The sequence below is a fragment of the Macrobrachium rosenbergii genome, unplaced genomic scaffold (assembly GCF_040412425.1).
Source record: "Macrobrachium rosenbergii isolate ZJJX-2024 unplaced genomic scaffold, ASM4041242v1 171, whole genome shotgun sequence".
Classification (NCBI taxonomy): domain Eukaryota; kingdom Metazoa; phylum Arthropoda; class Malacostraca; order Decapoda; family Palaemonidae; genus Macrobrachium; species Macrobrachium rosenbergii.
In genome coordinates, this window is record NW_027100729.1 from 4,241,256 (window position 1) to 4,254,083 (window position 12,828).

General features: G+C 42.0%; 2 long non-coding RNA genes across 4 annotated transcripts in view; both read left to right on the plus strand.

Annotated features, from left to right (window-relative positions):
* Positions 1-12,828, plus strand: part of LOC136838111 (uncharacterized) — a 271,933-nt gene that overhangs the window by 190,059 nt on the left and 69,046 nt on the right. The window lies entirely within an intron of this gene.
* Positions 1-12,828, plus strand: part of LOC136838106 (uncharacterized) — a 55,011-nt gene that overhangs the window by 36,031 nt on the left and 6,152 nt on the right. For all 3 annotated transcript variants that reach the window (XR_010852862.1, XR_010852863.1, XR_010852864.1), the window contains exon 4: positions 9,960-11,470. This is a non-coding gene — a long non-coding RNA (uncharacterized lncRNA). The remainder of the gene's footprint in view (positions 1-9,959; positions 11,471-12,828) is intronic.

Here is a 12,828-nt window from a genome sequence, read left to right on the forward strand (position 1 = left end):
TGTGAGTTGGTGATGGTAATTCATCTGATAGGACATTAAATGTAGCAGAATATAATGCTAATTTATTGAGTCTTTCCAAAGGGTATACTGTAGGTCATTGGCCAGACAGTGTTTTAATATAGGGTTTTCGAATGTCCATGATCATGTGATGAAGATTTTTCCGGAATTCACAAATGACGTATTACAAGATTATCAACAGGGACTGGAGTCTGTATATTTTCTTTCTGTAAAATCTGTGGCCTCTTCTGTAACCTCAGATTTCTCCCTATCCTCTACTGCTTCCAAACCTTCTTTCTCTGCTCTTTCGTTGAGCAACCTTCCCTTTCAGGCCACCTTTCGGGGAACTTTTTGGGTGCTTTGTTAGTTCATCGGGCATCTATGCCATTAGCGGGTTTGTCTTCGGTGCCACCTGTGGCGAATCCCGTACCTTCTCAGGCTTCCTATCTAGTAGCTGCGGCAGTTGGCGGTGCGCCTGCCTCAGCGTTTAACATTGCGGTACTGATAGTTTCCGCAATCGCCCCGGTACCTAACTGTCTGGTGTTTTGTCTTCTCTTGTTTCTTTGGGTTCGTAATCTTCCCTTCAAAACCCTTTTGAGTTCAGGGCCAGTTGGGACGTTCTCTACTTGCCCAACATCGTCGGCCGGAGCGCCGGTGGTGACTCTGAGTGTGGCATCTTCCTTCTTTCTTCCTTCGGTTTCCTTTCTCAACTTTTCCGACAGGTTCCTCTGTCCCTCTGGCTAAGGCGGTCTGTGTAGGTTCGGGTTTGATTTCAGGTCATCAGGGACCCTTTCCCTCTTCTTCCTTAAGTAGGGGACCTTCCGTTCTGGATTCCCAGTCTCGCGCGACTCTTCTACATCCGGGTTGTGTGTTGCGGTCTCTCCACTCTCAGGAGTGGGCGTTGTCCACCCAGCTGTGACCGACCCAGGTGTCGCGTCATCGTCTTTGGAGGGTGCAGGGTTTGCGCAACCTATTTCAGTGACTCCCAATATGTTCGGGACTGATTCGTCAGGGGTCCGTCTTGCGCATCCATGTGTGTCGTGTTCCGGATCATTAGGTTCAGTGTTTGCTAGAGGTCAGCCTGTCTCATTTCCGGTTTCGGCTTGGTAGGACCAGCTCGACAAAGACTGTTCTTGTGAAGAGGAGGGTCAGATACCAAAGGCTAGTTTTCCTTTGGCCAATGAGTGAGTACAGATGGATGTTGGACTTTATCCACTTGCTGTATCCACAGTCCAAGGCTCCGGAGGAGCTGATACAGCACAATCAAGCTATATTCGAGTCGCTTTGTGCAACAATACTGGTGGTAGCACAGTCATCAAAGAATCTAGTCTGCTTTGGCAGGGTCGAGCAGGCTTTGAGAGGGGCGGACAATAAGTGGGCATCCTTGATAGGATCAGGTAAGCAGGATTCAGCCTTGCTTCCTATTCGGAAGGGCTTTTATATGATCGCGGATAACCCTTCTGCGGGTGTTAGGGTGCCGCTGAACAAGTTGGTAGAGGCTCTTCTATCTGGGGTTCCATCATCGAACCGTCTAGTATCTATTTCGGCCAGGGGAAGCCAGTATCTTGGAAGACACCTTCTGCAACCAGTCAGAGGCATTAACGCGCACTATGTGGATGCTATCTAGTCTGATGGGGTTCCTCAAACAGGATGGTTATACTCTGTCAGACCCGACTCTTTTCGACAACCTCATCACGTCGGTTTCCATGGGGCTTGCACACCAGGTGAATGTTTCCACAGGATGTACTATGTTCTTCGAGAAGAAGAGGAGGGACTTCTATCTAAATCATCTGCCTCCTCATTTTCCTGACATTCACAAGAGGACACTGCTGAGGGCTCCATTGGTGCTCACAGCAGTTTGTTTAGAGGAAGACGATTCGGCGATGGTCAACTTTGTGTCGTCTACCTTGGCAGTGGAGTCGCAGCAGGCCGTGATCAGGGTTGCAGCGCAGATTGCCAGATCTCCTATGAGGTCTAGAATGTCTTCTCCTTCGAAGCGCTCTCGCTCCACGTCTCCGGGAAGTTCTCCTAAGAAAGTATGTTTTTCATCCAAGTTTTCCAGTTCTGCCTCGGATCCGAAACCTTCCGATCATAAGAAGGATTTTCGGAAATAGGAGACATTCCCTTCTCCTGCACCTGTAGGAGGTTGCCTACCCCTTTCTGGGACATCTGGAAGGAGTAGGGCGCAGAGAGTTGGGTAGTGGAGGTCTTAAGGAAGGGTTACAGAGTCCCTTTTCACTCTCGTCCTCCACTATCCAACTCACCAGTGCATCTTCCCAGTTACTCCCCTTCTTCCATCAGGGGGTTAGCTTTGGTGGCAGAGATCCGAGCCCTTTTAGAGAAGGGAGCCTTAGAGCCCACTCCCCCTTCTCCAGGGTTCTACAGCCGGATCTTTGTGGCCCCCAAAGTGGGAGGATCCTGGAAACCTATCACAGATCTCTCGGGTCTCAACAAGTTTGTAACCTCGACGAAGTGTCACATGGAAACTTCCCAGCTGGTGCTGTGGTCGGTCCGGAGGGAAGATTGGATGATTTCAGTGGACCTTAAGGACGCTTATCTCTAGGTTGCGATTCCTCAGGAATCTCGGAAGTTCCTTTGTTTCTCTGGTCCAACTGGAACATTTCAGTTCAAAGTCCTCTGCTTCAGTCTGACCACAGCACCTCAGGTATTCATGAGGGTGATGTCTCCTGTTTCAGACATCATGCATCGTCGGGGCTTCCATATGAGAAGATACCTCGACGACTGGCTGGTTCAAGCTTCGTCGGAAGGCGAGGCTCTGCAGGCAAGGGATTTTTCTTTTGAACCTATGCCAGAAGTTAGGCATAAGAATCAATTTCGACAAGAGTTCTCTTGTTTCCAACTCAAGTAAAGACGTACCTGGGAAATGACGATTCAGACGCGTCTTTTGAGGGCTTTCCTGACAGAGGAGTGGATTCTGGCGATTTTAAGCCAGCTGGAAACTTTCATGTCAAACAAAGTTCAACCTGTGAGCTTATGGAAAAGCCTGCTGGGCTGGATGGCTTCCCTATCCCTTCTTGTTCCAGGGTCTCGTCTCCGGATGCGTTCTCTGCAGGTGTGTCTCAGGAATCGCTGGGACTTTTGAGATGAGAACACGCAATAATCTGGGACGATTCTTGCCTGAAGGATCTTTGGTCAGAAGAACATCATCTGACCACCGGCGTAAGATTGGACTCCCCCCTTCCAGATGTACATCTGTACACAAATGCCTCAGATCAGGGTTGGGGTGCAACCCTGGAGGAATCTCAGGCTCAGGGCCTTTGGAGGGATCTGGATCGGGAGGAGTCCATAAATTACATTGAATTAAGGACAGTTGAGGAAGCTCTAAGTTGCTTTGCAGAACAGGTAAGCAACCAGACCGTAGCGTTGTTCTGCGACACCGTTACAGCAGTATCATATCTCAAAAAGGAGAGGGGAACAAGATCATAGGTGTTGAACGATGTAGCACAGAGAGTTCTCCGTTGGTGCGATGAACACACAGTCTCACTCATTCCCAATTCGTGTTGGGAAAGCTCAGTCTTGGCAGACACTGAGTCGGTCTCAGGAAGTTCTCGGAGGGGAATGGACATTAGTGCAAGACGAGGTGCAACTGCTGCTCAAGAGATGGCCAGCGACGGTAGACCTATTCGCCACCAGGATGAACCATCACCTTCCAGTCTACTTCCCCCCAGTAGTGGATCCATGTCCTGCGGGACAGATGTAATGTTGCACTCATGGGACAACTTACAAGTTTATGCATTTCCTCCCTTCGGGATGATACAGGAAGTCCTAGCAAAACTCAGGAGCTGCAAGAACACTCAAATGACCTTGGTTTGCCCATTCTGGCCCCAGAGACCTTTGTTTCCAGACCTCCTGGAGCTGTTGACGGAAGTTCTGGTATTCCTCCCAGAGAGGAGAGATTTACTCAAACAGCCGCACTTCCACTACTTCCACCGGAACCTCCTCCGCTCGCTGAAGCCAGCTGCTTGGAGACTGTCCAGTGAGTGGCCCGTCATGCGGGACTCTCTAAAGCAGTGGCTAGACAACTGTCTTTCTGCTTAAGGAGTTCAACCAGGAAGTTATACCAGGCCAGGTGGGCAATGTATCGTGGATGGTGCTGAAAACAAGGGCATTGTATTTTGCACCCGTCAGTTGTGAAAGTAGCAGACTTCCTGCTATTTTTAAGGAGAGACAAGAGACTTTCTTACTCTACAGGTGCTGGGTACAGGTCAATGCTGAGCGGTACGTTCTGCTTTCACCTTCTGGAACTCTCAACCGGCAAGATTCTTCACAATCTGTTAAGACCTTTCAAAATAGAGTGCCCAATTCTTACGCTTCAGGCCCCCCCTCATGGGATTTAGCGGTGGTATTGAATTTCCTAAGATTGGCAGCCTTCAAACCTTTAGGCATTTAACTAAGAAAGTTCTATTTTTAATTGCGCTGGCTATGGCCAAGAGAATCGGAGAAATTCGGGTGGTATCCAGGACAGTCTCCTTCTCATTTCTTTCTTCGGGAGGTTATCCAGCAAGCTTCGGAAGGCTCTTCATCAACTTTGGAACCTTCGACTTCGTTTGCGCGTCCGAGGGCGCATAGTATGAGAGGAATGGAGAAATCTTCGGCCTTCCTTAGAAATTATTCGGTGTTGACGATTTTAGAAGCATCCACTTGGAAGTTGGTGTCGGTCTTCACTACCTTTTACCTCAGGGACATCCAATTTTCGTCGGAGAAGGGTTACTTGCTGGGTCCTTTCATGGCGGCCAACACGATCTTGTAAATGCATGATAAGGTCGGGAGGGGGGTGGGGGGAAGTTAGGTATTCAAGCTAGTCTAGGAATTTGGAATTCTCCATTGATCAGGATCCATAAGGGGAGCATTAGGTAGGACATTAGCACAATGAAGCTAGGCTGAGTCAGGTTGATAGGATCTTTTCTCCAAAACCCCCCCTTCTGCACAGATGTCGGCTGCAACATATGGCGAAGGACCCGAAGAGACTGCACATTCAACTTCTCCTCCATACATGCGAGGCTACAATATCCACATGGGAGGTTCATCGTACCCCTCCATACGTGAGAGTGCTTAGGTTAGCCACATGGGAGGTTCATTTTACCCCTCCATGCATGAGAGTGCTTTGATTAGCCACATGGGAGGTTCGTCATTCTCCGCTACTCATGGGAGGCTGTGATTAGCCACATGGTAGGTTGGTTTTTTGCTACTCTCTATCCATGAGGAGGTTTGAATACCACATGAGAGGTAGCTCGACTCAGACAGTACCAAGACTTGAGACTAACGTCGAGGGTACTCTCTCTGGCAGTCCAGTACGTTTTGGCGCCGCTCTTTTGGCGACGATGATTTGGCGCCGCCGTTTTGGCGCTAAATGGTTTTGGCGCTCGTTATTTTGGCGCTAGCCCATTTGGCGCCAGCTTGAAAATTTTCTGACCTGATATATATATATATATATATATATATATATATATATATATATATATATATATATATATATATATATATATATATATATATATATATATATATATATATATATATATATATATATATATATATATATATATATACATGTGTGTTTATATATATTGCATGGGTCAAAAATAACATAAAAATAAAAAAGTTCTATTTATTTTCAGCAATACAGTATTAAAATGCTACAAAAATTAAATAAAATTAAATATTTTCACCAACAATTTAATGCATTTCATAGTTATATGCCAAACCACGTAAGTATTCCAGTGGTTCCTGTGAATCAAACTGCTGTACTATAGTTAAAATGCGTTCATCAGTCTTAATGTATTTTAAGCGTTTTCGAGCTGGAGGATTCCCAGCCATTAGTTGTTCATAATAAGAATCGCGTCCTTTCTGAATTCTCTTTATGCCATCGATGAATTTCCATATAACTTGGGGTTCATTCCAAGTTCTGCATAGATTTTCCTGTGCGTAGCTTCAGCATGATTGTTTGTCCTGTCCTCACCTGATATCGTTTGACTATACATATTCCACATTTGTGTAGGGAAAAGTGGTGAACGTCGGCCATTTCCCCTCCTCAGGGGTCTTCCTACATAATTATCTTCGACCCAGTTCATTAACGGCTGGAGTTCATCAGGTAAATATTGCGCCAAAGCATCGATGTAAACATCCATGTGAGAAATAGGTACAAAAGATAAAGCAACAATCATTTTGGCTTTTACTGAGAAGTCGGGGTCATTATTATACAAATGTTGGAGCCCAAGTTGTTTCAGGTGCTTATGAATATTATGTGCAAAATGGAAGAAGCAGCCTTTCAACTCCACATCCGGAAAACATTCTGTCATTGCAGAAAAAGCTGCTTGTTCATAATCACAGTAAATGCCCTTTGGTTGCAACTCTGCAGACATCTCGGTTATCATTCGAAACATTTTCACGTATGTTGTTCGACGCTTATTAGGTAATAGGGCGTATAGTATAGGGAGAACTCCTTCATGCTTTCTTGCCATAATTACGTAAACCTGTGCAAATAACGGAGGAGACATCTTAAACGTGCCATCGGCGTACCATACATCAGAATCACGTAAAATATTTACCCAGGTCTTTCTACCAAATATTAAAATTCTGTCATGTTCATCACTGCTATCTCCAAGCAAAAAGTCTTCAAATTGACCACCGTGCGTAAGGTAAAGTTTGCACTCGTCCGGTATTACTAATTCACTTAAACTGAGAGGGTTTGCAGGCGCAGAATATATTTGATTTCGCTTTCGTCGTACAATTTTTTTCATGGCATCTGAAGTGGGCAATGGTGCCAGAGCAGCTTGAGAGCTATTTTCAATGCAAACATTAACAACTGATGACGGCACTTCAAAAGTTTCCTCTGCTTTACGTTTTACGCTTGTTTTAATTTCAGCAACTTCCACATTTACTGCCGACGTACCGTGTGAATGTCCATTTATTTCTTTCACTACTTCCTGGTTCTTAGTATGAATACGCCCTTTACACTCATTTTTTTATTCACACCTCCAAAACTTGAGAGAAGGATCGTTTTTGCTACATTTGTCAAACACATACATATATCCGTTGTGAGAAAATTTTGGCTTGTCTCTATTACTTAAAATTTTTTCGGCCATTTCTGGTATGGGCTGTACAAGAAACTAAAGAAAAGCGTTTTCCAATATAAAAAGACAACTTTTTTTTTTCATTACAATGCTCAAATCAAAAGAGACTGGTAGTATTATATGATCACTAAACGAGACACTTGAATATCGTAACAACTAGTTTACTATTACAATTCTCAAATCAGACAAGCCTTTGGTGTAATGAGATGATCACTAAATGAGACACTGGTAAAATTATATGATAACTAAACAAGACTTGAATATCGTAATAACTGGTTTAATATTACAATTCTCAAATCAGACGAGCCTTTGGTGTAGTGAGGTGATCACTAAACGAGACACAAATTTGCGGATGGTCCTTAAGTTTGTTTCTTGGCGCCAAAACAGCTCATCGCCAAAACAATGAGTGCCAAATTGTCTATCGCCAAAATGGCGGCGCCAAATCGTCAGCGCCAAAGAGTCGGCGCCAAATCGTCCTGTTCCGCTCTCTGGGCATCCTCTCCTGCCGAGTGGTTAACCAGGTGAGGATACTTGAATGAAACTATTCTAAAGGCAGATTAGGTGAATAATGATTTACCTGCCTTCCCGTTTGGGCTGAAATTAGATTGATCCCACCTCTTTAAAATTGTGTTAATCGGGTTAACTCAGGTGTTCAGAGTGTGTAATGCAATATAAAGTTTTCACAATAAAACTAATATTGTAATACTTGGTGTTCATTACTTACCTGAACACCTGAATGATTCCCACCCTCCTCCCCACTTCAATTTGATTAGTGAATTACACAATTGGGGAACCCGGCCTCGCTCCGTTCGACAGCTCGAAGCCCCTGCCACGCCCGCCTGTCATTTCACTAGCCTGGGATTTCAAGAAAAAGTCCGGGATTCACTCGATTCTGACCAGAAATAGGTCAGGAATTCAATTGTGGGTTTCTCTCTCTCTCTCTCTCTCTCTCTCTCTCTCTCTCTCTCTCTCTCTCTCTCTCTCTCTCTCTCTCTCTCTCTCTCTCAGTTAAAACCCTCGGAAGAATTCAAAAGACGTTTTTCGATCCGCCAAAATTTTTTCTACTATTTCTGGACAAGACATAGTCTTGTAGGTGTTTCAGTTTTATTTTATATTCGTCTACGTATTTAAAAAAAAAATCTGACGTCAAAGATCTTTCTAAGTCCATTTACCAACAAAGTTGACTGCTGTAGTTCCGAGGTGACTGAACAGGTAAATTGAGGCAACCGGAGGTTCGGCCGTATGGGTGGTAATGCCTCGCTTGAGGCAGGTGAGTTCAGTCACCTGTCTTGCTTGAGATGAGGTGGACGTGTAAGTGTCGAGTGTTATTGTCAGAGATCCACAGTAATTTTAACAGAACTCTGTTCCTGTGGTGTTATTTACCTTGTCAATGCTTCTGGGTACCAGAGGTATTTGGTCTTTCAAGTGCAATTCCATTCCGTATTGAAACAGTTGCTGTCAAATGGTTAAATTTAAAATCACGTAAACTACTGAATTTGTCAAGCACTGTCGCATGATCGTTACTGAAGGTAATCGTGACGAATAAAGGCGAATGCATCCTTTATTTATGTATTGTATTTGTCGTAGATTAGGCAAATAACAATAGTGACTTTATTATCATACAGAGACACTGATCAAGAAAAAAGGCTATATATAGGTTATGACAACAGAGGGTAGTTTGAAAGGAATGCCGATGCTTATTTGGCAGTATATATATATATATATATATATATATATATATATATATATATATATATATATATATATATATATATATATTATTGTGTGTGTAAATTTAAGTGATATATATATATATATATATATATATATATATATATATATATATATATATATTTGTGTGTGTGTAAATTTAAGTGTTAAGCATCGATGTACTGTAGGCCTGCAGGGTGGCTTGCTACCTGAGAACGGTATAAAGTTAATAAAGTGTTTGTGCCGATATTAGGCTACGAGCGAGTTTAGTTACTTCATCATCATCATTATTTAGAAGACGAAGAACCCTATTCAGATGCAACAAGCCCACCAAAGGGGCCATTGACTTCGAAATTGAAGCTTCCAAAGAATATTATGGTGTTCATTTGAAGACATTTGATCGGAAGTAGTGACCATATTACTTTGCGAAATTAAATAGGTTCTAATTTTATAACTGGCTCAAAAAGTGTCAATTCCGCGATTCCGTAATTTTATCTTGAGTTGTTTTTGGTAGTAATGTGGCCATTCTGAAACTATATACCATATATACATGGTGCTAAAGAGACCAGGGTAATGGAAGGTATTATTTGGAATCATTCATTCAAATTTTTGTTGCTGAATAAGAACTCGGTTTTTGCCGCGATGTAACGAACGGCAGTTGGTGATTTTCCTCGCCTAATGGTAACTGTGTAACCTAAACACATGGGCGCCGGCACATAGGGGCAAGGAGGGGGGCGCCACTTGCCCCCCTGAAATCTTGGAATAAATTATATACAGTATATATGTATGTATGTATGTATATATATATATATATATATATATATATATATATATATATATATATATATATATATATATATAATTGCTTTATTCATTAAAGAAATGCAGGCGCTGACATTGTTTTTGGAATTAACCTGCAAGTACAAAGGGTTAAAAGTGTTTGTCTGCTTGGTATGGGAAACTCTCCATGTATGCGTTAATTAAGATTTGCCCCCCCCCCCCACCAACCTTGGAAAATATGCTGCAGGCGCCCGTGCTTATAGAAATGTGTGGCACAATATCTTCGTAACTGAAAACTTATTTATTCATAATTATTTGTATCGAAGAAGAACATTTTGCAACTGGGTAATTAATGTAGGTTCATTTGTTTGTTCACAGACGAGGTCTTACTTCAAGAAATACGTTATGGTCGATTCAATACATCAATGATAAAGCCAATTCGATACAATTCCAGGTTTTTTTTTCCATTATGTCAAATGAGAAGGTTTTCAATGACACGTCTATGGCTACCTTCTTATTTGATATAATGGAAATGAGTGCAAATTGGGAGCCGCGAGGCTACACGCGGCTACAGACCCTTCAGCCGCTGCATTGACAACGTACTACCTAAAGTCTTCTTAAGTTGCCGTCGTATTAACATGAAGAACCGGAGTAAGTTCGACCATTGATGGAGTCGCGTTGAACAAAACCATTTATATTCTCTGTCAGGACGCTCAATTGAGACAGACACGGCCTTTGATAAGGTTGCTAAACACAATCCCTTCACAGGGAAATGAGACCTGTGGCGTGTCTGTTGTTGCGAGTGAATTCTTTTGAAATATGTAGTACAGATAGAGGCATTCAGTGGTATTACAGAAACCATTTAATTGAGCATGTTTTTAAGATTTTAGTTTATTATCATTATTATTATTCAGAAGATGAAGAACCCTACTCATGAAACAAGAAGCCCACCAAAGGGGCCACTGACTTGAAATTGAAGCTTCCAAAGAATTTGGTGTTCATTCGAAAGAAGTAACAGAAGGTAACATGAAATACAGAAAGAGGAAGAGATCAGTTATTAGAAAAACTGGCAAATTAACAAATTAATAAACAAATGAAAATAAGTAAAATATTAAAACACAAGTCGAATGGTATTTTAGGGTAGTAATGCGATGCATCTAAGCTTGAACTGTAGTGACAATTGCACGACGTTCTCTGAAGGGAGGCTGTTCCACAGTCCAGCGGTGTTTATGTTTGTAAGAAAATTGGAACAGCGAAGTAAGTTAATTGTAGCTGTTTATATTTAGATTCGCGAAATTGTCGCCTAGGATAAAATATTGTTCTAAAAAAAAGTCTGTCATCGAAAAGAGGGCAAAACTCCCAAAAATATTGTATTCAAATTAATACATCTTTTAAACCTTTTTTTATGTTACATTCATTTTCAAACTTTTAGGCCATTTTTTTAAATTGATTGTTGACTTAAAACTTGATTGTTAATATTAGAATCGCGAAATTACTGAGTAAAAAAAACGAATAGGTAATTGGTGAGCTGTGCCAAACGTACTAGATACTTGTGTCAATTTATATTGCAGTAAGATAAATGCTTTCATATACAAGTATGTATCGGATGAGTGGCTATAAATGTAACCAAAATGCGACAGCTGTGATAAAATAAAACACGTAAATGTTTGAGGAAATCGATTTTAGCGCTTAAATTGTTTTTGTGGAAACGAACTGGTTGTATCAATTCGGCTTTATAGATTTATTGAAACGACCTAGTTTTACGCCTAGACGACATCGAGGAGGAACCCCGAACCAGTGGAACCCCAAAATAGTAAAACTGGCATCGGTGTGGGATGTGGAAAGCTGTTCAACCCTCATGGCAGGACAAAAGTCAACAATTTAACCAGGTGAGGTTTTTTTTAATTAGTTACATCATTTTATTTAAAAAAAACGGTTAATCTGTCAATAACTCAAGGCTCATCGTACGAGTATAAAAATGTTTACGTTTAGTAAAAATATGAAGTATTTGCTAATTTAAAAAAACAATCTGTCATTACGAGAGTGAAAATATTTTATGCCCACGTTCAGTAAAAATATAAAAGTTTGCCATGAATACTGACGCTCCTGAAGGTTTTATGGATATAGTTCTTATATAAAATGACGAACCTTGGGTTGGGAATAGGCTTAGTCGAATTTCCACAGCACTGAAGTCTATCAAGTTACCTCTGTAAGTGTCATTCTAAACTAAACAATGACAGGTTCAGGAACATTCCCATTTACCCCACTCCATTCAACCTCCGATTCTGGTTTGGTGACGAATTTTAGAGGTCTGTTGTGACGAGAACATTTTGATAGAGAATTATTATAGATAATAATCCCATGCGACAGTTTTGTTTGCAAAACCCGTGTATGGAAGTGATGTTGGTCAAGTACTTTTAGGTCAAGTGCACCAAATAGAAGTTCGACTGGTTTTTGGAGATAATTAACTGTTGTTCCCAGTGGAGGTGACCTTTGTGACATTCGTTACTGGGTAAAGCAGAGGTAGAGACCAGAGTTATCAAAGAGACTCCGAGCACCTTGTTAAGAAAGCATCACAGTAGGCCTACCATCTGTTTTCTCCCAGTGTCCATCCCTTTGGCTTAGAAGGGCACAATATACAGTATTAGATGACCTTCAGTACTGTTATTACATCAGGCAACCTAAACCCCATATCACACAGCCGTTAACAAAGTTCACTGAATGTTTTTAATGGTACTTCTTCAAGAAATAATCCTTCATTTCAACCTGGTTCTTTGCTTTACCCACTCCATCCATAGAATCTTTCTTCCTCTTCGCTGTCCTTAACCTTCTCCCAACAATTATTTCAAAGTGCAGCTGCTTTGAGGCTTTCCTCTTGTCACGCCTTTCAAACCTACCTGCTCTCAATTTCCTTTCCAGCGCTGAATGACCTCATAGGTCCCAGTGCTTGGCCTTTGGCCTAAACTCTCTATTCTATTCCATTCCATTCCACTTGCTTTACTCACGTACTGTACGGTACGCCTAGCAAGCCTGACTCTCTCTCTCTCCAGGCATCAAGCATATATTATACTCTTTGTTTCTCAGATACAAATCGGAGCTGAGTTTTAAAAAGGCGCAGGACAACTTTAACTGGATACATTGTTAAGCATAGTGGCGTTCCTGGTTATTCCTGTGAGGACAGGCACTTGGGTCTAGGTCTGTCAATTCACTACGTAGACTATGTAGAGATTTTTAGTCCCCAAATACT